Here is a 22282-nt window from a genome sequence, read left to right as displayed (position 1 = left end):
GAAACAAAAAGCCAAGCGCTCGTAACGCATTGGGTGTGGTTATTTATACCCAACAGCAGGGCGTTGGCTGTTACATTACGTATGCGCTTTGCTAGAGGATTCTCTCAAACAAGCATTGGCAATGCATGAGCAAAAAGTAAAACACATGGGCTTTGGATAGAACAAACAAGGACTAAACATGATTAAATATACATAAGCTAAGCACATAGCAAGAAATGATCACAATTAAGTAAGAACAGAGACATGATTTGTAAGAACACCAAAAGGATGGCGGCAAAATATACATGCCTGGTGTTGTGAGTTCCTAACAGTCCTCCCACCCAAAGGTTCCAATACTGGACGTGGCTTAGAGGAATTCTGTTGATGGAATTGTCTGACCAATCGTGGGGCATGCACGGAAGATGCTGGTTCCCATGAATTCTCTTCAGGACCATAACCTTTCCATGCCAGAAGGTAATGCAGTGTTCCTCGAATACAAGCAGAATCAAGCACAGTGGCTACCTCCAACTCCAAGTGATTATGAACCTTTACAGGAAGAAGTGGAGGACCTGCTCGAGTATTGTTAGAGAATGGTTTTACTAGGGATACATGAAACACTGGATGGATTTGGAAATCAGCGGGAAGATCCAATTCTATACTAACTGGGCTAACAAGCCTTTTGACCGGGAAGAGTCCTAGATATCGTGGATGCAATTTGCGGGAACCACTCAACCTAAGATTCTTTGCAGAGAGCCACACCTGATCTCCTATGATGTAAGAGGGAGCTGGTCATCTATGTTTGTCTGCTTGCATTTTCATTTGTTGCTGATATGTTTGGAGGTGTTGTTTTACCTATGTCTGTATATTTACCAAATTATCATGATGGTCCTGTACTGCTGGCAACTTTGAATGAACCGGTGTGTGTATAGGAAGCATGCGGGGATGATAACCCAAGAGACAGAAAAAAGGAGAAACTCCTGTAGCTGTGTGTATGGTATTATTATAAACGAATTCCACTAAAGGTAGAGCCTTATCCCATTCTGTTGTTCAGGTAGAAATTAAACAACGCAAAGTTTGTTCCCTGGTCTAATTTAATCGCTCTGTTTGACCGTCCGTTTGAGGTAAGCAGAGGACAAACGAACATCAATGTTAAGGGAAGAGCAAAGGGCTTGCCAAAATTTAGAGACGAATTGCGGTTCCTGGTCGGAAACTATGGTGGTTGGAAGGCCATGTGCCCTTACAATATGTTGTATGAATGACGTGGTTAGTTCTTTAGCAGAGGGCATTTGTTTCAATGGGTAAAAATGAGCCATTTTGGTCAAATAATCAACGACCACCCATATAATGGAATGACCATTTGATTTTGGTAAGTCGGTGACAAAATCCGTACTTAGGGTATGTCAGGGCAAGGGTGGTATGGGCATAGGTGTAGTAAACCGGCAGGGGCAACATGGGAAGCTTTGGATAGTATGCAGGTGGGACAAGATTGACATAATGTCTGGCATCATCAGATAATGTAGGCCACCAAAAGGTTCGTTCACATAGTTCCAAGGTCTTCTTAAAACCAGGGTGACCAGCGAGAACGGTATCGTGATTCCAGTATAAAACCGTATTGCGTAAAGGTTCAGTAGGTACCTATAAACGGTCTTTAAAGTATACCAGCTCTTCCTTTTTAATGGTATCAGGTGGTATGGGGGCAGTCTTTAGTGCTTGCTGTATAAGAGTGAGAAAGTCGTTAGAATCGCACAAAGCATTGATTTTGTGTTCAGGAATGATGGGAGTAGAGGATTGTATTTGTTTGTCAGCATTAGGGTAACTTAATCGTGATAAGGTGTCTGCCTTTTGTTGTTCTTTACCGGGTCTGTAGGTGATTATGAAATCGAACTTGTTAAAGAATGATAACCACCGTAATTGTCGTGATGTTAATGCTTTCACAATCTGATAAAACTGGAGGATACGGTGGTCAGAATAAATGGTGATCGTGTGACGGGCTCCCAATAGATAATGCTGCCACTCCTGAAAGGCCAGTTTAATAGTCAATAGCTCCCGTTCAGGCACAGTATAATTTTGTTCAGCAGCTAGGAGTTTTTTAGAGAAAAAGGCTACAGGATGGAGGTGGCCAGAATCGGGGTCTCTTTGCGAAGGAACTCCCCCAACAGCAAATTGGGAGGCATCTGCTTCCCCAAAGAATGGTTGTGAGGGGTCTTGATGATGCAAAATGGGGGCCTCTGTAAAGCCTGTCTTAAGTACCTGAAATGCATGTTCAGCCTCTGGGTTCCAATCGAACTTAACTCCTTTTGTTAATAGTCGAGTAATTGGAGAGACTATGGAAGAGAACTGGGGAAGAAAACGCTGGTAGAAATTGGCAAAACCTAGGAACCGCTCAATGTCCGTTACAGAACCTGGAGCATCCCAGCACAAGATGGCTTGCACCTTGGAAGTATGCATGGCAATACCTTCTGGTGAAATCACATAGCCTAAGAATTTGATGTTGGTGGCGTGAAAGACGCATTTGTCTAATTTGGCAAACAAATGATGTTCTCGCATTCTCTGTAATACAGCCCGGACATGGCCAACATGCTCCTCAGTAGAAGAGGAATAAATAAGGATATCATCGATGTAACAGATGACAAAGACATCCAAAAAGTCCTGCAATACCTCGTTGATAAAAAATGTAAATGCTGCAGGAGCATTGCAGAGTCCAAAGGGCATCACGGTGTACTCAAACAGGCCAAATTTAGTCCAGAAGACGGTCTTCCATTCATCTCCGGACTTGACTCTAATTAAATGGTACGCTCCTTGTAAATCTAGTTTAGTAAAAATTGTTGATTTTTTTATTGATCCAATAAGACGGGTATTAGAGGAAGGGGATACTTGTTCCTTACAGTGACCTTGTTTATTGCACGGTAGTCATTACAGGCGCGCAATTCTTTGTTCTTTTTGGGTACGAAGAAGAGTGGAGAGCATACTGGGGAAGTAGAATGGCATATGAAACCTTTCAACAATAGATCATCAAGGTATTCTTTCAAGTATAAGGTTTCAGGTTCTGACAGAGCATAAACTCGACGGCATGGTAGGGTGGCCCCTGGGATCAAATCAATTTGACAGTCGTAGGACCGATGAGGTGGTAATTGAGTAGCTTGCATTTCAGAAAAGACATCTTGGAAATCTTTATACTGGATGGGTATTGGTATCGTGTCAGTCTTTGTAGTCACGGATTCTGTAATTTCTCTTTCTAGTGTGGAAGCACAGTGTAAATGTAGTACAGGTTGTTGCCTGTTGGTGTAGCAAGCCTGCCAACGATGGGTAGAGTCAAGAGTAACTGTACGTTTTACCCAATCAATTTTTGGGTTATGCACCTGAAGCCAAGGGATGCCCAGGATTGCTCCAAACACAGGAGTGTCAATTAAATCAAACTGAATGTGTTCCGAATGACCATCTGCACAAATCATAGTCAAGGGTTCTGTCTGATGGAGAATTAAACCCGAAGACAGTTCAGAACCATCAACAGTTCTCACAGGTTCTGGCATATCTTTTTTAACGGTGGGAATATTTAAGGTGTTGGCTAACCCGATATCTAAAAAATTCCCAGTAGTCCCAGAATCCAATAAGATAGGCATTACTTTCCTCACCTGGTTAGAAAAGAGCAAGGTAACTATCAGAGTTAGATGAACGGGAGTGTCTGTATTAATACCATTAGCCAAATAATGGTATGAGACCATGTCGCCCGAAGCATCTGATAAGGGGGTCTCAAACCTTATCGGGCCAGGAAGTTTCCCGAGTGAGAGTCTATTGGGTGGGATTGTGGAGTGTCAGTGACACCTATTGCCTTACGGGTATTGTATTTGATTAGGTATTCTCTAGTGAAGTGTCCCGAACAACCACAATACAAACATAGATTGAGTCAACGTCTATGGTCTTTCTCCACTTTTGACAGAGGTCCCCTGATTCCCCCAATTTGCATTGGTTCTGGAGAGTCTGATATGGGTACTTCTTTCTTCTCGGTTTTAACTACCACTACACGTGTAAAATCCCCACGAGTATTTTCACCTTGACGTTCACCTAAACGATGATCTGGATGAACCACTAAATCAATAAAGTCCATGCAATCTGTGGGAGGGTCAACAATTTGTGCAATGATATCTTTTAGTTTATCTTGGAGGCCACGATAGAACAGTGACGTTCTTTTTCCGCTGGCTATTCCGTTTCTGCAATGAGTCTATTAAAGCTGGTAATGTATGATGATAGATCCTGTTTTCCCCTGTTTTAAACTCAAAAGCTCATTGCCACTATGTTTGGCACAAAAGCTTTTGCATAGTATATTGAATCTTTGAAGATTATGTAAAATAGGATCATCTCTTTCCACATATGGTATCGACCAGGTTGCAGCTGTACTACACAGGTATGAGAGGATAAATGCAAGTTTAGTAGATTCATCAGGGAAAGCTAAAGGGCGACATAGAAAATGCAATTGGCACTGGTTCATAAATATACTAAATTTTGACTGATCCCCAAAGAACCGCTCAGGAGGTACCAAGGGAACAGGAACGGGGGGGTAACTGAAACATTAATTGGCTGGTTACTAAATGTAGATGTATCAGATGGGCTTGATGTAGTGGTATCTGGAGGACGTGGTGTAAAGTGAAAACATGGTGCTTGGAGAACCTGTTTAGGTCGAACTGAAACATCCTCCCAATGTGACCCTCGTGGTTTGTACCGTTGAAGTTCACACTGTATATTATGGTTAGTTTGTTTAAGAACCACTACCTCATGTTGTAAAGCCTTGAAGGCTTTTGACAATTCTTGTATGTAAACGCCTTTATCTTCTGAGATATCCATCGCCCAGGCAAACTAAGATTTTGTGGCTTGGCTTTATGTTAGTTTTAGAATCCAGCCACTCACCCGAAGTCTAGGGATGTTTGCAGGGGTAATGATAGTTCTCCAGTCTTTTTGGAACAACTCTCAGCGCTACTGAATGGAAACAGGAGCTCTGGCAGATGTTCCAGGAGGGAAGGGGAATTGGGAAGACAAAAAGAGAGAAGACAAGAAGACAGCAACTGTCTGGACCAGCCAGGATCTGAATTCTCACCAGGATGTGTTGCGCCTTATTGTCAACCTGCAACCAAGTAGGAAGCTTAGTAATTTTTATTTGTTTACAACTTATATTCTAATTTAACATCAATAATTCTTGCAAATAGATTTACCTCAAATGTATTGGTTGTCACACTCAGATTTCACTCTTTAACCTTTAGAGCTTAGCTGAGACTGAACTGGGTTTTTTAGGTTTTCTATATTGGTATCTAGATTAAACTATAGAAAAACAGGTCATATATGCATTAAACAAATGTATTTCTGATTTACATGAATGACCAATTTCCTTTACATGAGTTCAATACCTTGGAGTTTGTAACCAGAGAGTTATAATGGTTTTGTCATATTCCAGCTTGACAAGTATGAAAAGTTCTCAAAGTCTTAATACCCAAAGTCTTGTAATCTTGGTAGAGAGGAAGCCTTTTGCATAACTCTCTTTAAATACAAACTAAAATCCAATGTGAGGGATCAAGTTAATGCACCTCCAATATTCCGTTCATATGCAGTACATTTCAAATATCCAAATGTGCCCAGAAGGTTTCTTAAAAGAGGAAAATGTCCACAAACCGTTCAATAAACACTCAAGCAGAATAACTAACTCTGTTTGACTGAAGCGCGGTAATTCTATCCTTGAAACTAAGTGCCATAAATCTGTCAACACGCAGTTTAAACAAACAAGCTAATCTGTACTTAGCTTGGAAACGTAGTGGAGATGTCTTCTGTTTTACGCAAGGTCCGAAGTCCAATACGGCCTTGAAATGCACGCAGGGAAGTCCTGAAAGCGTCGGGAGAGTTTCCTTGACGACGGGATGCCTGTTCTCTCAGCGATTAAACAAAAAGCCAAGCGCTCATGACGCATTGGGTGTGGTTATTTATACCCAACAGCAGGGCGTTGGCTGTTAGGTTACGTATGCGCTTTGCGAGAGGATTCTCTCAAACAAGCATTGGCAATGCATGGGCAACAAATAAAATACTTGGGCTTTGGATAGAACAAACAAGGACTAAACATGATTAAATATACGTAAGCTAAGCACATAGCAAGACATGATCACAATTAAGTAGGAACAGAGACATGATTTGTAAGAACAGCACATAGCAAGACATGATCACAATTAATTAGGAACAGAGACATGATTTGTAAGAAGACCAAAAGGATGGTGGCAAATTATACATGTCTGGTGTTGTGAGTTGCTAACACGCTTTTTCCATCTCCTTGGTGACTGGGACATCTATTGCGTAGCTGAAAAATTACAATCAGGATACCTGCTATTAGGAACAGGATCATTCTCCAAAAATGCTTCCGAATACGGAGTGTATAAAGTTTGGTATAACTGCGAGAACCGTCCCAAACCTACCCTCATATCAGACATGTCAAAGATACGATTTACCATTTCTGTGAAATGGAAGGGACAGTTCGCATGTGAGTGAGTAAGATCAAAAGTCTCCCAGGCGTTGGTTAAGGGCACGGTTTTCTGTAGAAGCATGGCTTTCATTCTGCTCAGAGTATCAAACCGTATAAGAGAAACATTTAGCGAAGACCAGATCGGCGCCTCCCTGACTGCATGTGTCGGTGGAAACAATACTTGCATACAGCAAGTAACCCTGGAGTTCACAGTTACTAGATATGTGATGCCCAGAACCATGCCACAACAACCTTTAGCGTTCAGCATCAAGTAACTCCCATTTGAAAGTAGTTTGAATATCGGAGTAATCACAACTGCTGGGGTACCCCTCAGGTGGCAGGATGGGTTTGCTACTGAACTATTGCAGGCCCCGTGTAACATAATATCCTGGCATATGAGAGATCCACTCAAAGCGCTCTCACAATTTGTACCGCTTAAAAACACTTCTCGATCCCCACTCCTGCATCGAAATCTGTAGGTAATTCCCAAGATTCCTTGATATATTCCCTACTCATTTCTTTATATCTGCCTGCCTGTCTGCTGTTGTTCTAGACAGTACTGAAACTGGAAAGTCGTGACCGGTAATGTTAAATGGCCATGGATTAACCACTCTGTGGACGGTGATTCTGCCACAGTAAAGGATAACCTATCCAGTTTTTCAATACGCAGCATTGTATATTTTGCTCATCTTTGTGCCATTTTCATCTGTTTTACTGTTAGATTGTATGCAGAAAACAAGGATGTACTGATGATAAAACGCCAAGGCACTTAACGAGCGAGCAATAATTGCAGCGTCCAGCTTAATAACATAATAGAACGTAATTGTGGTTGTCCATGCTGTAGTATGGACAAATTATGTACTAGTATTTTAATAGCAGAAGATACAATGTTGCCCAGTGAATAAATCCTGGACGTTACTGTAGTCATACCATTGTCAACTACGTCTAATGCTTTTTCTAAATTTATCTTATCTATTTCTTGTAATTTCTCCGCTGCTTCTTGTTGGTAGATTTCCCGGATTTCATTATAGACTGCATAATAGAAACGTTTCTGGCATGGCTTTCTAGGACCTAGTAAAAAATCCCTTGGGTCGACATCTTCTGTGAGTAAGGATAAGTGTTGTTTCACCTGTGTTAGTGTTGAGGTTCTTAGCCAATTGAAGCATAACTTTCCAACACTGTAAGATGTTACCACCCCCAGATGTTCTCTTTGTACATAGTGTGGGTCTTGCCTATGGATACGGAACCCTTCGGAAGATCTTCTGGTGGATCCCCACAGAGACCAGGAAGACCGTCACCCAGGCCCTCGTCACCAGCCGACTGGACTACGGTAACGCCCTCTACGCCGGTACCACCGCCAAGCTCCAGAAGAGACTCCAGCGGATCCAAAACGCCTCAGCCAGACTCATCCTCGACATCCCACGATCCAGCCACATCTCCGGACATCTGAGAGACCTTCACTGGCTCCCCGTCAACAAGAGAATCACCTTCCGCCTCCTCACCCACGCACACAAAGCCCTGCACGACCAAGGCCCGAGCTACCTCAACAGCCGGGTCAACTTCTACGCTCCCAGACGCCACCTCCGATCAGCCAACCACGCCCTCGCCGCCGTCCCCCGCATCCGAAGAGCGACTACAGGAGGAAGGTCCTTCTCCTACCTGGCCGCCAAGACCTGGAACTCCCTCCCGTCCGACCTGCGCCTGACCCAAGACCACCTCTCCTTCAGAAAGAAGCTGAAGACCTGGCTGTTCGAGCAGTAGCGACACCCCCCCCCCCAGCGCCTTGAGACCCTACGGGTATGTAGCGCGCTTTATAAGTGTCACTGATTGATTGATTGATTCGGTGGTACCCCTGAATGTTTCCTGACACCTATTAGTGTGTTTGGGCCAAACCAACCATCCCTTCCAATTGGGGTCAGATCTATTGCATTGAAAAATGTCATCTAATGTAGCCCCTCTTAGTGATGGTGTTGGAATTTGAGGTCTGTTCAAATCCTTGTTCTTGGCTATACCAAGGCAGGAAGTCTGTTGGACAGTCTCATGTAGAAATATAATCTGCTGTGGAAGAAGGCATGCTCTAAATAGTGCTTCTGTTCCATAGACTTTCCAGTCTCTAGAACCCCAGACTGATTTTAAGTCTATAGTTTCTTTCCATAAGTCGAAACCCTGTTCAGACAGTTGGGTAATAAAGGAAGCAGATTAAATCTGTTTGGTGTTTGTCTTTATTTTTTTCTGTGCAGGTGTAGGTGCAACCTTATAGTAATATGAGGTCTGGTCTGAAATATTAAAAACTGAAAAATATAAAAAAAATTGTGCAAAAGTTTTCAAACTACTTTTCGCCAGTGTTGGGCAATGTTCCCATTGGTGATATGTGAAAATATTTCTAGGGGTACTGGATTTGTGTAAAAAATGATGACCATAATGTTGGTAACAATTCATTATGTTAAAGTCTGATGTGTCTTCTAACATTTCATTGCCAGAAAATGAGGCAGATAGTTCTAAATCAGACAACATATTATGTACAGTTTCAGAATCCCACTCATCGGAAAATGTACTGGAGGTAATGACATCATTTAAGGAAATTTTAAACAAATGTGGTATTTTTAAAAGTTCTGTCCGTCCAAATATATCATAATCAACCTTGTCCCATACTATACCATCAGGTATAGGAACTGCTGTAATGTTCACTGATGGCAAGTCTCTTTGTTCACGATGTGATGAAACATGAGGTTTCAGGAGCAAGTTCACTTTTGATGCTGCAGAGCTCTGGCAAAGGTAAGTTTCACTAACAAGTAAGCAGAAGACAATTACTAAGACTAATCAGAAGAGAAAGAAAAGTATCCCAGTGATTATCCAAAGTTCTATCCAAGGTGACACCAGGTAAGTATTTTTAAGAAAAATGTAGAAGTCTTAAATTTGTTGTTTACGAGCTATTGGGGCTGGCGTGGTTTCAGGTTCACGTGGATTCAATGAAAAGGTATCAAAGTCGATGAAATAACCAGATGCAATTCGATCTATTTTAGGTAGCTCAGCAGGATTTGTTATAAACTTGTAGATTGTGCTTTTTGAGGCCTATTTATGTAGACATCAGTGTTAGGTTGATTTGAAATGTGTCTTTCATTTTGATTTTGTATTCCTTGTTCAAGGGGAATGAGTTCCATGGCATTGTTGTTTAGTCCATCATTCCATATAGGAGACTCTTTGAACGTGATGAGCCTTTCCGTCTGAACTTCCTGTATAGTAGCGAGAGGAGGGCGTCGGCTACTCAGGAGTTCATGAGACCTACTATGCAGTATTGACCACATAGTGTGGTTTGATCAGGTCAATGGAGAATAATCTTTTCTCCTTTTTTCCGGCAAGAGGCGGCAGAAGTACAGTTCTTATTCCTTCGATGGCCAGCACAGGTACAGGCTTTCTGTATGATGGCCCACGTTCCTTTTTGTCCACTATCTTTTCTCTGACCTGATCCCCAAATTGAGGAATCCAGACAGGTCTTGCCGTGACTGACTTGACTTCCCCAGTGGCAGTCCTCAGTCCTCTTTAACTGCACATTGCTTTGCAGGGCTCTGGATTCGTTCAGGTCCTGTAAGACAGGCAAACGTTTATTGATGTCAAAAGGTTTTTCATCTGCCACTGTACCTTCACAATCTAAATCAGGTACCCACATTCTTGTCCCAAATAGGACCTGTTGGACTTTTCCCTTTTAGCAGGTTTACCCCTAAACTTTTTGCCTTTTCTGTGACCTGATATTGGTATTTTTTGGCCTCTGCGCACTTTAGCACTGTGGCCCAGTGTAAAGTGCGTGCGCTCTCTGCTTACGTGTGGTGAGATTGGCCTGCCCTCCTATAGGAATGCATGGGGGATATGTGTCTCCATGGTAATTCCTGGTATGAGAGGAGTGCAGGGCCGAGTTTAGTATGTATGAGTTTGTGAGAATAAATGCTGCGCAACGGTGTGCGTAGATTTATGGTGACTGGTGGAAAAGTGCCACTTTTAGAAGTTGGCATTTCTGTGTGCTATGTGTCTGCCTGCCTGATGTGGAGTGCATGTCTGGCTTGTGAGTGACAGGCGCTGAGGGGTGTGGGTGACTCCAGGAGTCAGGGTGAGTCAGCCCAGTGGTGAATAGAGAGATCTGCATCTAGATGGGAGGCAGGAGTTGCACCTGGGACCTGAAAAGTACTGTGCCTTCCCTTCACAATGCTGGCTCCGCCCCCTGTGGTGCGTCTGATCACTGAGCCCCCACCGGACAAAAGGGAAGAGGAGCTGAGTAAACAGAGTGCTCCAAATCCCTCCGAACCAGTTGCATCTGGTTTTCCCCCAGCCCTGTGCCTACACACAAAGGGAAATGCTAGTATAAATATAGGGGCTGTGACCCCAGGAAAATGTTCTGTTGTGCTCTTGGGTGCTGTTCCTGACTTGGGGGGGGCCTGCTGCTGCTGGGCTCCAGGAAGAACCGCCACTAGGGACTGCCTCCCTGCTGGAGGGCCCTGTGAGCTGGCCTGCCTGAGCCAAGCCTTTGCCCCCCCCCCGAACCTTGCTTTGATTCTGGGAAAAGCGCTTCGTTTTGACCCTGGACTTTGGCCTTCACTTCTAGCGCCTTGGGGGCGCTTTTATTTTATTTAAAGGAGCGCTGGTGGCCTGTGCGTGTGGGATTCCCCCACGCTGCCCTTTACTCTGCCCCATTTGTGAATACTTTGCTGCTTTTGTGCTCATTTAGTGGGAGCCCACCCCGCTTTATTATTTATTTTTCGGGTGCCTACCCCGCTTTGATTATTTAAGTGACGAGCGGGTGCCCACCACGCATCGCCGCCAAGACCGAAAAGGAATCACCGCTATGGCCCGGGAAGAGAACGGGCGCTGCCACCGAGAACACTGAGTGCCGCCGCGCTGACCGCGTCAACCCGGAAGTCAGGTAGTCGAAGCCTAGTTGCGGGTGGGGACTGAGAGCAGCCCGGTAGAGACGCGCCGCTCGGGAGCCCACCCTGCGCTGTGGCAAATGGAGGCAGTATGAAAAGGAAGAAGCCGGCGTCTCCCAACAGGGCTCCCGAGAGCGAGGAAGAGCCCCGTGATACCAGCTGAGGAGGCGGAAGAGATCTGCGAGGCCGGGAGAGAGCTGAGAGGAGAGAGAGATTTCCCTGTGAGCCGCCAGCACAGGACTACAGCGCCAGCCTCGTGACCCCATGTAACGGACTTGCGGAGGGGAGCGCTGCAGGCGGGCTGTGTCCAGCTGATTTGATAGTTGTGTCGGCCGGGTCACACGCACACCATTACGGGTGTGTGGTACCGGTGCCAGCTTAGGAGGGGGGCATCTTGTAACTCCCACCATCTAAGCAGAGTTGAGGTGCCAAGGTGGAATTGCATGCTCAATACCGAGATTGCCGCATTCTTTGCCAGACTTGCAGCGGGGGCTCGGTTCTAACTTGTTGGGGGTGGTGTTGGGGCATATTGTCGGTGCTCGCCCCTGGTGGTTGTACTGAGGCCTCCTTAGTGCCTGCGCTGGTTCCACAGCTGCCCCGCCAGACAGTGGGCAGCTGCAACAGAGGGCATTGTTGGTGATAGAGTCCCAGAGAGAGGGCTCAGGAGGCACGCTGGTGCCCATGCTCAGCTGCCACGTTTAGGTGGTGCGAATACGCACTTTGCTTTGCTATTTTTGCAGCCAGCCCTGACATTCTGGACATTGGGAATTTGAGTCACTGTGAGAGGCCAGTTGGCCTAGGGCCTAGGGCCAGTTCAGTGTGTTGCACCCCCGCTTGGGGCACACCGTGTTATGCTGGGTACTGCCGCATGTATTTATGACTGTGATATCTATTGTGCAATGATTTCTCCTAATCTGTGTTATGCCTCATGATTCTTACATAATGTACGTTTGAGGTTGGTGCATAAGGTGTGATCCTAATATGGTTTATGCCTAATATGATAATGCTGAGGTCATTATTGTGCCACTAGTTACTGGTTGTGCTACACTTACTATTTGTGCTACAATTACTGGTTGTGTTCTACGTTTAGGATAAATCTTATTTTTACTATTTCTACTAAGTGATGATTCTGACAGTGGTCCATGTGGCCCTGTCATGTGTATATAATCCCCTGTAAATATTGCCCAGTGTCAGTTGGCACAGTGTATATTGTGTGATTACCATCTAATGTGTTTTATGATAATACAAAGGCTATTTTTGATATAACCTTGTGTGGAGTTCCTTTTGTGGTGTGCCTAGTGTGTTGCTGCTGCTTGTGTGTGTTGCGCAAACGCTTTACACATTGCCTCCGGGATAAGCCTGACTGCTCGTGCCAACCTACGAAGGGGGTGAGCAGGGGTTATCGTCGGCGTGTAACTCCCTTGCCCTGACTAGAGTGGTGGTCTCTGCCTAGCTTTGGCGCAAGCCTTAGCCAACCAGAGATACCATTTCTAACATTGGTTGTCAGCGGTGAGGATAGGACTTGCATTTGCGCAGTACCACAGCAACACTGGTTGCACTACGAACTCTGCATTTAGATAATCACGTGTTAGTGATTATTGTTTCTGAGTTTTATTTTAATTCTTCTCCTAAAACTGTCATTTTTTTATTGTGTACTCTTGCTTCAGCTCAGACACCTAGGTCTCCTGTGTTGCACGTGTCTCTGAGCGTCCTTCCAAAATGGAGTTGGCCTTTAATTTTTATGGTCTGTTTAGATACAGTATGTGGGAGTTGGTGGAGTTCTGTGAGGAGAGAGACATGGCAGTGAGTGGGTCAGACACCCCGTCAAAACTTCGGGAAAATCTGATCCAATGGCAAAAGGATGATCGAGACCGTGAGCGCAATGGGGAGAAGAGGGCCCTGGCTGCACGCCAAGAGGGTGGTGGGTTTGAGGGTGGCCCTGAGGAGTCTGAAGAGGAGGAAGAATATGACAGGACAGGGACGCCAGTAGATAGTGAGGACCCCATAGATAGGGAGTCCCTAGCTGGGTCCAGTGCCAGGGGCACCGCCCCATCCCTTTCCCTGTCCCCAAGGGAGTGGGTAGATAGGAGGGAAGAAAGGGAGCATCAGCTGGCTTTAGAGAAACTCCAGCAGGAGAGCTATGAGCATATGGAAGCTCAGAAATTGGAGTTGGAGCATAGGAAGTTAGCCTTAGAGGAGAAAAGGGCATTACTGGCTCAGGAGTTGAGTCTCAAGACTTTGGGCCTTGAAGAGCAAAAACTAGAGACTGAGAGGGTCCTAACGCAGGAGAGGATGGCGGAGGGTGAGAGGGCCTTCGCCAGGGAGAAATTAGCTCTGTAGGGTAGATTATCCCCTGAGTGCATTGTAGTTTTCTGGAATGCCCAGGAAGGGTGGGATCCAGTGGTGGCAGCAATATAGAGTCCAGTGCAGGAAGTCCCATTCCCAGTTCCCAAAATATGATATCTTGTTCCCGAGAAGAGGAGTACAGGTTGAATGAAGTTCAGGAACAGTAAGAAACAGCCTCACCAGTCTTGGGGGTTTTTGCGAATGAATGTAATGATGCACTGGCTGATTGGGTAAGGGTTAACACGGAACAGGATTTTGAAGGACTGTTCGAACTGGTTATCAGAGAGCACATGCTCAGTTGTTGTTTGCCGGGGTTGCGCCAACACCTGTTGGAGTGTGGGTTTTCTGATCTATGGGAGTTTACACGAGAAGCAGACCTCTGGGAAAGTGCCCGAGGTTCTGAAGAGGCATTGGGGAGTGATCCTGAAAGTAGTGGCTGAGGTAGCTTCCAGTCTTGTATTTGGGAAGAGGTTCAGAGTAGCCCAGCTAGGTCCCAGTGTAGTGGGAGGGGTGTAGGGGCTCACGTCCTGTCTCAATGGAGTAGGAGTGAGTGTGGGACTGAGTGTCCCCAGGTGCCCTAAACCTAGTCTCAGGACCTGGATGGTTCCCGAGGGGCACACCAGGTTGGGGGCCTAGACTGTCCTGTTAGACCATTTGAGGAGGATCTCCTAATGTCTGGAGAACCTGGAGTGTCTGTAAATAGAGCTCCAGTGGTTCTGGTGTCTGGCGGTGCCGCTCCAGTTGGGAGGGTACAGAAGTCCGGATTGAGGGGTGACATGGGGATGTGTTCCCCAGTGGACGAACCAGTGGGTATGGGACCGGCCAGAAGGGCTGAGTCTCCTAGAAGTGACCATGGTAACACCACTTCTGTCCTGGGGGATCTTCGCGCACTGTCAGATGGACAGGGGTCGGGAGACCTGCGCCAGGCAGACTGTCACACGACACATGAGTCATGTGTTACCCTCGGGGGGATACTGGGTGAGTCCCCAGAAGTCCTGGCATGCCAGGCAAGTATTCAGCCAAAGGGTTTAGATCCAAGGTTGGGAGGCCAGGTTCAGGATCTGCCTGACCTGGAGGGAAGGACGTCTGTAACCAGTGTCCTGACCAGTTCATCTTCCAGGGGTACCGCTCCAGTTGGGAGGGTGCAGAACTCTGGAAGGAGGTGCAGAGGGAGGGAGTCCTCGATGCTTCTGCAGGTTTACATCACTTTGTAAATCTGGGGAAGTGTCAAATTCTATGGGTGTTGGTGGGAAAGCCCACTGCAATGCCCCTGGAACGCCTCCAGGGCACGGAGTAAGGTGATGCAGCAATTTGCACTGCGTCACCTTACTCATGATTTATGAGGCCACTCAATGCCATGCAGGGCGATTCTATCAAGAGATGATGTTGGTTCCTATCATTCCCTTCTATCTTTATGCAATCCCCATATATAAAATGTCTTCTGTTTTTAAAAACATATATGCTATTTTAAGTTCTTTTTTATGGAATAATAAAAAGCCTTGTATGTCTCTCAACAGATTACAACGTTATAAACACCAAGGAGGAGGGCATTTTCCAAATTTCTAATAATATCATGCTGCTTTCCTTTTTGAAACAATCTGCCTTTTACCAAACAGATTGGTACACAAATAATTCTCCCTCATGGACAGATTTTGAGTTATCTTTTATTCTACTCTTTTCTTCTTCAGAATTCTTATAATTTACTCAACGTCCTTCTTCCATGTGTCTCCCTCCCTATTCTTAAAAATTCTTATACACTATTACGCCTGATAGATTATCTACTTGTTCAGTCATTGATCAATTAATTTTCTCCTCGATTTGGTACAATAATCTAATGAAAATCAATAATAGAACTGTCTTTTGGAAACCTTGATGAGCAAAAGGTTTAAAATGGACTCACTAACTAATCCATGATGATGTTTAACTCCGTTTCTCAAGTTCCATCAATCTTTAAGTGTCCTACCTCTAATAAAAACAACTTTAATTCCCTGATCTTGGGCATTTCCAGATCCTATTCTTTCCTTCGTTTAACCATCACATCTATGTCTACTACTACCCCTCTAGAATCCTTGCTGTCAACCTCCCCACAACATCCATATTTATAGTATCCTAACTTCCTCTTCTAAAACACTGTTGGCGTTACAATGGAGCAGTGATTACATACCTAATTCCCTCCTTCTTTATGGAATAAAAATATGGCTCAAGATCCATAACACCTCTTGTGCTTCCAACACAACTCAAACTCTATTTTACATCTACAACCTACTCACGGTCACTCCAGTTGGTTTACACAGGTGTAATCCCACCATTCCAACATCCTGCTGGTCATGTAACATCTTTGCCCCAGATTTAAAATGCATATTATTAGAATACCCTGCCACTTATCAATTCTGGTTAAAGGTCTGGACAATAATCATTTTTTCAAACAAATACATCTTTCACTGTCACACATTTTCTTTTAGTGAGTCTTTCGGACAATTGGAACGGTTTGCTTTCAATGTGTAAATTGTAGATTCATTAATTGTAGTTGCGTTCCAGAAAATAACACACAAATTGGAAAAATGTTCTTTATATATTTATTTTCAAACATGCGGTATGGCATTTGTTATAATCATGGAATAGACAGAACATATACCACCCCACTGTCTCTTCCTAACAAAAGGCACATTCTTTGGTCACCAGTAACTGGTTTGCTAGATTCCTGTGCTTTAAACACTAACCTACATTGCCCCTTAATTGAAGAAGTCTCTAACCCTTCTTGGTTTCTTTATCTACTTGATTGATTCCTGTACTAATATGTATATCATTCTGCTGTTTTATTGTCAGATTTACTCTATGCTGTTACTATTTTCCTCATTTTATATTAAGTCTATTCTTTATTATATATGATGTTCATGTTGAACCTTTCTTACTCTCTCCCTTTCTCTTTTTGCTTTTTATATTTTTGTTATATAAATATTGTATTACAATATAAATAGATATATTAATGTAATTATTGCACTGTTGACTCATTGTAGTGTAAAATATTATTGTTCTTACTTTCTTCAATAAACTTAATCTATAAACTTAAACAAAAAGTATGATCAACCCCAGAATGCTTGGAGCCTTCTACTAACAGGCACATGAGAACGAACACTCATCTGATGAAATGCCAGGTGTGAAATCCCCATCCAGACAGCAGGTTATAGCATGTTCACAAGTTTTGAAACTGCTTTTAATATTCTCACAGGCGTGTGTGAGCAAATGGTGTCCTCCTGAACAGATGGTTAGTTGTACTGGCAAAAAGGGGGATGACCATCACACTGCACTGATATCTCTGTTGACTCAGAGACCTAATTCCTCTTACCTCTGTGTGATATCTTCCATCTCATTTGAAGGTCTAGAGGTCCCCTCACTCTTGGTCTTATCGGGATACTGATCTCAGTGACCTGAGCTGAGTTCCACTAGAAGAAGAAAAAAGATGTAAACCTTAGTAGGTCCAGCGAGTGAGAACTGTGGTACATAACATAAAGATTGTCGTCAAATGTATTTGGATTTCCTTTTTAGCCAATTAGAATTCGAAAAATGGCCCTTTCCATGAATCAAAGACAACAAAAGAGCAAAGCACTGCTCAAAAAGGAGTCAGTACCAAGAGAAGCTGATACCTGAATCCTGCAAATAAGCAGAAAGAACACAAACTGAGTGGGGAAGGTTGGTGTTGCTCAGGTATGGACCAGGTCTAGTGTTCACATGGACCTTGCTTTTCAGAGGGATAATTAAGTTGTATGTTTACATTTTCTCTTTCAGATACTTATGGACCTGTGTGGATATTGCCCATAATGCATATGTGTAATGAGCCAGTGAATGACCATACCAGCAGTTACCTCTTCCTCACCTGTTTTCCTTAGGGTAGTGCGAATTTTCTGAGTTTTTGAATTGTAGGCGTCTTCTAAATCCTCTGATTACAACAATTGCTACCCAACTTTTTCGAGGATTTCTGCATGTGGCTTTTCACGGTAAAATCAGGACGTACGCGGGCCTTTTTTAAGATGTTAAGGTTTTACCTTTAGTCACTAATAACAATCCAATTTTTAGAGGATATATTGCCACCATCATGGACAAACTGTGTCAGGGAATACACAGGGAAAAAAATAGGAAACCCCACAAACTATGCCTAAGCCAATAATGAGGGTTTATGAGGGATTTCATTTTGACGGTGTAATTGAAGCTTTTCACCCCCCTAATTGCGTTGCCTGTCTAGAGTGGCATTCCCAAATGAACACAAATCTCAAAATGTGTACCAAGTCTAAGATGCCAAAATAGGTTCAGTGACTAAATATCGAGGGACATAATATAGAATGCCCAAAATATCGACGCCAAAATATAGAAGGACAGAATATCGACTCCATATCTACAAACAGTAAAATATCGATTCCAAAATATAGAATGTTAAAATATAGTTAGCTAAAATATCGAATTTTTTAAATGTATTAAAAATTATATAAAAGTAATTAAATATTAAAAACAATTAAATAAAACATATATAATATAATATAAAAAAGCTTAAAATGTAAACATAATAAAAGTAATGTAAAAGAAGTAGAGCTTTTGTTGGATAGTGAGAGCGTAAAAATTACTATTCCCACTCCAGTGAGTGCAACAGTGGGGAAAACGTAGGATAGCGTAGGCGTAAAAATTACTATTCCCACTCCAGTGAGTGCAAGAGTAGGGAAAGCGTTGGATAGCGTAGGGGTAAAAATTACTATTCCCACTCCAGAGAGTGCAACAGTAGGGAAAGCGTTGGATAGTGGGAGGGTAAAAATTACTATTCCCACTCCAGAGAGTGCAACAGTAGGGAAAGCGTTGGATAGCGGGAATGGAAAAATTGCTATTCCCACTCCAGTGAGTGCAACAGTAGGGAAATCGTTGGATAGCGGGAAGGGAAAAATGACTATTCCCACTCCAGTGACTCCAACAGTAGGGAAAGCATTGGATAGAGTAGGGGTAAAAATTACTATTCCCACTCCAGAGAGTGCAACAGTACAGAAAGCATTGGATAGCAGGAAGAGAAAAATTACTATTCCCACTCCAATGAGTGCAACAGTAGGGAAAGCGTTGGATAGCGTAGGGGTAAAAATTACTATTCCCACTCCAGTGAGTGCAACAGTAGGGAAAACGTTGGATAGCGTAGGGGTAAAAATTACTATTCCCACTCCAAAGAGTGCAACAGTAGGTAAAGCGTTGGATAGCGGGAGGATAAAATGTACTATTCCCACTCCAGAGAGTGCAACAGTAGGGAAAGTGTTGGATAGCGGGAAGGGAAAAATTACTATTCCCACTCCAGTGAATGCAACAGTAGGGAAAACGCTGGATAGTGTAGGGGTAAAAATTACTATTCCCACTCCAAAGAGTGTAACAGTAGGGAAAGCGTTGGATAGCAGGAGGGTAAAAATTACTATTCCCACTCCAGTGAGTGCAACAGTAGGGAAAGAGTTGGATAGCGGGAGGGTAAAAAATACTATTCCCACTCCTGAGAGTGCAAAAGTAGGGAAAGTAATGATTTCATTTTAAAATAATATTACATTAATTATCAATACCAATAAAAAGTTAATTAAACATAATTACCAATTAATAACAATTAATTACCATTGAAAAAAATTAATTAGCAATTAATAAAAATTAATTGCCAAATAATACAAATTAATTACCAATTATTAATTAATTATCAATTATCAATACACATAAAAAAAATTATATTTACTTTATTACAATTAATTTACTTCCCACCCAATTCCCCTATAAACCCACAACCCACTCCCAATAATAAAAAATACAATTAACATTATTATCAATTAATCAATTAATAAAAATAATTTTGCAATTAATAAAAATTGATTAGCAATTCATACAAATTATTTACCCATTAATACAAATGAATTACCAATTAATAATTAATTATCAATTAATTATCAATACACATGAATACAAAAATAATTATTTACGTTATTACAATTAAATTACTTCCCACCCAATTCCCATACAAACCCACAACCCGCTCCTAATAATAACAAATACAATTAACATAATTATCAATTAATCAATTAATATAAATTAATTACCAATTAATAAAAATTAATTACCAATTAATAATTAAGTATCAATCAATTAATTATCAAAACATATAAATATAATTAATATTTAATTAACCATAATTTAATTACTTCCCACCCTATTCCCCTATGAACCGCCAACCCGCTACGGAATTAAATTACGCAAAAATTAAATTACATAACATTCATTAGTTTAAAGAAATTGAACATACATTACAAAAATAATACATAATTTTAACACATATACTACCATACATAACACTAAAACAAAATCAATATTATAGATATCTATATTTTAAATTCGATATTATGGTAATCTATATTTTAAAATTTCGATATTATGGAATTCTATATTTTTAAATTATATATTATGGAAATCGATATTTCGTACCCCAATTTCGATATTCTGACGTATCTATATTTTGATAATTCGATATTCTGTCCACTCTATATTTTGAATTCGATATTCTGGGCAGTCGATATTTCTGAATCGATATTTAGGGTGTTCACCGCCAAAATACATTTAGACGAATCTGTGAATGACTCAGCGATTCTGACATTATGATGTTTAGAATTCAGTTCACCTATTCTGCAGTCTTTGTATCTGTTTTTGGAAATTAAAATGCTCCTTTGCCTGTTGTACTTTACCCTACATTAAGAAAGCTAATGCCTAACTGCATTTCTGTAGTAACATGAAGACCCTTGAGAAGAGCAAAACATTAACTCAAAATGTGACTCAACCTTCAAACTCTCTTTGGGGGACTGTTAAAATTTATTTTTTTTAGTGGTTTAGCAATGTCCAACATAACCTTTACCAGTGATAACATCTAATAACACCGTCACTAAACATTCTAAGTGCCCATGGAGAGCAAGGGTTGACTTGTAATCAGATTTTATGATGTGGTGGTCAAGGTGCATGCTTTGTGACATGGAAAGCTAGGTTCACTGCTGAAACCTGTGCCTAGTGGGTTATGCACACTGTAGATGCTCTGCCTCCTCTAGGAGATTTGAGCTGATGAGGTAGGAAACACCAGAGAATATTTGTCTGTGAGCGGTAAGTGATTCTGGAAGAGGACCTGGTCTCAGCCCTAATCAGTATCCAGGGGTTCAAGAGCTCTTTCAGTTGCGCTGCATGAGAACCATCAAATCTACTGAAAACCATGAGACAATACTTCCCTTATAGTCTTACCGATACAAGTGTACTTGAAGATGGAGTAGTAAGTTGGCATGCTGCTGTGCAAAAGCTCCTGCTTGGAGCCCTGAGGCCATCCTGAGTTACTATCATACCTTGATTTAATTGGGCTGCACAACTGCTCATCAGTCTTTTGAGTTTTCATGGTTTTGTCATCTGAGTCATCTAGCAAGGTTTTCCTGGTCAAAGAGCCACCAATCATTTATTTTGTAGCCATGGCTTTTGGTGACCTTCTGGACCACATTGGCGGAATGGAACGTTTCCAGATCATCCACGTTGCACTGCTTTCTATTCCCGTTACTATGACTCCAGTCCATACCCTTATACAGAATTTCTTGGCGATAGTCCATGAGCACCACTGCCATATCTACCAGGCTTATAATGCAACCTGGGTCCTCAACTTCACCCAGAGCCTGAGCACTGAAGACCTTCTGAAGGTGTCCATCCCACGGGACAGCAATGGTGAACCAGAGCAGTGCCTGCGGTTCAGTTTGCTGCAGTGGGATCTCTTGGCCCCCAATGCCATGACCACCAATAAGACTGTGATGAGTGTGGAGCCCTGCAATGATGGGTGGACGTTTGACATGTCAGAGTTTAGCTCCACCATAGTCAGTCAGGTAAGAAACTATGGGACATATTTAAAATAAAATGTCGGAGCGTGGAGCTGCAACAAATTTGGCAGCGCCATGCTCTGATATTATCAAAACGCAGGGTTGCGCCGTATTCACAATAATAAGGCACACCCCTGTGTTTCCCTTAGCAGTGACGCAAAAAAAGCTGCCTAGTGCCAGCGCAGGCACCATGTCGCCATGTTGGAATGGTGCCTGCCCTGCAGAGACAATTGATAACAATCAATAATGGCGACTTGTACCTTCTATATGTGCTGCAAAATGCAGCAAACATTTAAAGAGCAAAAAAAGAAGAGAAATTAATAGTTTCTCCTCATATGGCTATTGTAACGACTGGCATTCCATGGCATTAGTTTTTGGCAATACTTCAGGCTTGTGAATCTGGGGCAGCGTCAAAAAGCAATGGGTGTTGTGGTGGAACGCCGACAGCAACACCAAATGCACGCCACTTTGCCATAGAGGACTGCAGCAGAAAGGGGCATGCTTACAAGGTGGCGTTAAGCCACACAAAGCGGCTTAACACCACCTTTTAAATATGCAAAATGGCGCTTCGCCACCGAAGCGTCAAAAGAAGTGACGCTCCGATGATGGTGAGGGCTTGTAAATATTTCCCTAGACACTCACAGCAGCAGCTTACA

General features: G+C 42.8%; 1 long non-coding RNA gene across 1 annotated transcript in view; it reads right to left on the bottom strand.

The window, feature by feature from the left end:
- Nucleotides 1–8704: 8704 nt before the first annotated feature.
- Nucleotides 8705–22282, bottom strand: part of LOC146798592 (uncharacterized) — a 151475-nt gene continuing 137897 nt past the window's right edge. The window contains exons 4-5 of the long non-coding RNA XR_014968728.1: nt 17081–17177; nt 8705–10055 (exon numbers count right to left, since the gene is read on the bottom strand). This is a non-coding gene — a long non-coding RNA (uncharacterized LOC146798592). The remainder of the gene's footprint in view (nt 10056–17080; nt 17178–22282) is intronic.

This window comes from Triturus cristatus, chromosome 9 (assembly GCF_964204655.1).
Source record: "Triturus cristatus chromosome 9, aTriCri1.1, whole genome shotgun sequence".
NCBI lineage: Eukaryota > Metazoa > Chordata > Amphibia > Caudata > Salamandridae > Triturus > Triturus cristatus.
The sequence above is the reverse complement of the archived record's forward strand: the minus strand, read 5'-3'. Positions and strand labels throughout refer to the sequence as shown.